Below are 2,500 nucleotides of genomic sequence, written 5' to 3' on the forward strand. Positions count from 1 at the left end.
CTCATTGGAAAGACCTCCAGTTCTCATTGGAAAGACCTCCAGTTCTCATTGGAAAGACCTCCAGTTCTCATTGGAAAGACCTCCAGTCTCATTGGAAAGACCTCCAGTTCTCATTGGAAAGACCTCCAGTTCTCATTGGAAAGACCTCCAGTTCTCATTGGAAAGACCTCCAGTTCTCATTGGAAAGATCTCCAGTCCTCATTGGAAAGACCTCCAGTTCTCATTGGAAAGACCTCCAGTTCTCATTGGAAAGACCTCCAGTTCTCATTGGAAAGACCTCCAGTTCTCATTGGAAAGACCTCCAGTTCTCATTGGAAAGACCTCCAGTTCTCATTGGAAAGACCTCCAGTTCTCATTGGAAAGACCTCCAGTTCTCATTGGAAAGACCTCCAGTTCTCATTGAAAGATCTCCAGTCCTCATTGGAAAGACCTCCAGTTCTCATTGGAAATACCTCCAGTTCTCATTGGAAAGACCTCCAGTTCTCATTGGAAAGACCTCCAGTTCTCATTGGAAAGACCTCCAGTTCTCATTGTAAAGACCTCCAGTTCTTATTGGAAAGACCCCAGCCAGTTCTCATTGGAAAGACCTCCAGTCCTCATTGAAAGACGAGAGAGAGACAAGAAAATCATCCCTCTTTTTGAGAAAGAAAAATCATCACACCTTCCTACCTCTACCTCACACACACCTTCCTACGTCTACCTCACACATACCTTCCTACCTCTACCCCACACATACCTTCCTACCTCTACCCCACACATACCTTCCTACCTCTACCTCACACACACCTTCCTACCTCTACCTCACACACACCTTCCTACCTCTACCTCACACACACCTTCCTACCTCTACCTCACACATACTTTTCCTACCTCTACCCCACACATACCTTTCTACCTCTACCCAACCTCTACCTTACCCCACACATACCTTCCCTCTACCCCACACATACCTTCCTACCTCTACCCCCACACATACCTTCCTACCTCTACCCCCACACATACCTTCCTACCTCTACCCCACACATACCTTCCTACCTCTACCCCCACACATACCTTCCTACCTCTACCCCACACACACCTTCCTACCTCTACCTCACACACACCTTCCTACCTCTACCTCACACACACCTTCCTACCTCTACCTCACACATACCTTCCTACCTCTACCTCACCATACCTTCCTACCTCTACCTCACACATACCTTCCTACCTCTACCTCACACATACCTTCCTACCTCTACCTCACACATACCTTCCTACCTCTACCTCACACATACCTTCCTACCTCTACCTCACACATACCTTCCTACCTCAACCCTCACACAGACTTCTACCTCACACATACCTTCCTACCTCTACCTCACACATACCTTCCTACCTCTACCTCACACATACCTCCTACCTCTACCTCACACATACCTTCCTCTCTACCTCACACATACCTTCCTACCTCTACCTCACACATACCTTCCTACCTCTACCTCACACATACCTTCCTACCTCTACCTCACACATACCTTCCTACCTCTACCTCACACATACCTTCCTACCTCTACCTCACACATACCTTCCTACCTCTACCTCACACACACCTTCCTACCTCTACCTCACACATACCTTCCTACCTCTACCTCACACATACCTTCCTACCTCTACCCCACACATACCTTCCTACCTCTACCTCACACACACCTTCCTACCTCTACCTTACACAGATCTACCGACTTCAACCTCACACATACCTTCCTACCTCTACCTCACACAGATCTACCGACTTCTACCTCACACATACCTTCCTACCTCTACCCCACACATACCTTCCTACCTCTACCTCACACATACCTTCCTACCTCTACCCCACACATACCTTCCTACTTCTACTTCTCACATTGGTCAACTGTACTGATGTTTGTGTTAAATGATGATGAGCACTGGCCTGGGGTCTTTTCTGACTTCATTGACGTGCGGTATGGTCACGCTAGTGTGGGGCCCAGACACGCTCTGAACGCCACACAATGACAACAGTCAGAACACCTTTTTGTTTTAGGAACCCGAAGCGACAAAGAGATAGAGTTAAGTGGAGAGATACAAAAGATAAAAAACAGATGGAAAATCAAACAGGAAACAACCTTATCGGTTTACGATGAAGGGAGAGGGAGGGAGAGGGAGAGGAGACGTAAGGTAACCAGAGAGGACTGGGTCCAGGTGGGTGAGCTCCGCTGAGCGAGAGAGAGGAGAGAGGGATAAGGTGTGAATGAGAGGGAGAGAGAAAGAGAAGGGGTGGTGGAGAGGGTTGGGGCGATGGTGCCCTGATACAGCAGGTCTACCTACTGGTCCGGGTGGGCGAGCTCCACCGAGCGTATCAGAGAGCCCAGTCAGACCCAGACAGAGATGGATGGATGAGTGGAGAGAGAGGGATAAGGGAGTGGAGGAGAGGGATAAGGGAGTAGAGGAGAGGGAGAGAGAGGGATAAGGGAGTGGAGGAGAGGGAGAGAGAAGG

At 48.9% G+C, this 2,500-nt stretch overlaps 1 protein-coding gene across 1 annotated transcript in view; it reads left to right on the forward strand.

The window, feature by feature from the left end:
- Positions 1–2,500, forward strand: part of LOC116366465 (cAMP-dependent protein kinase type I-beta regulatory subunit-like) — a 46,680-nt gene that overhangs the window by 9,660 nt on the left and 34,520 nt on the right. The gene's annotated exons all lie outside the window — the stretch shown is intronic.

Source organism: Oncorhynchus kisutch, unplaced genomic scaffold, assembly GCF_002021735.2.
Source record: "Oncorhynchus kisutch isolate 150728-3 unplaced genomic scaffold, Okis_V2 scaffold1492, whole genome shotgun sequence".
Taxonomy (NCBI): Eukaryota; Metazoa; Chordata; class Actinopteri; order Salmoniformes; family Salmonidae; genus Oncorhynchus; species Oncorhynchus kisutch.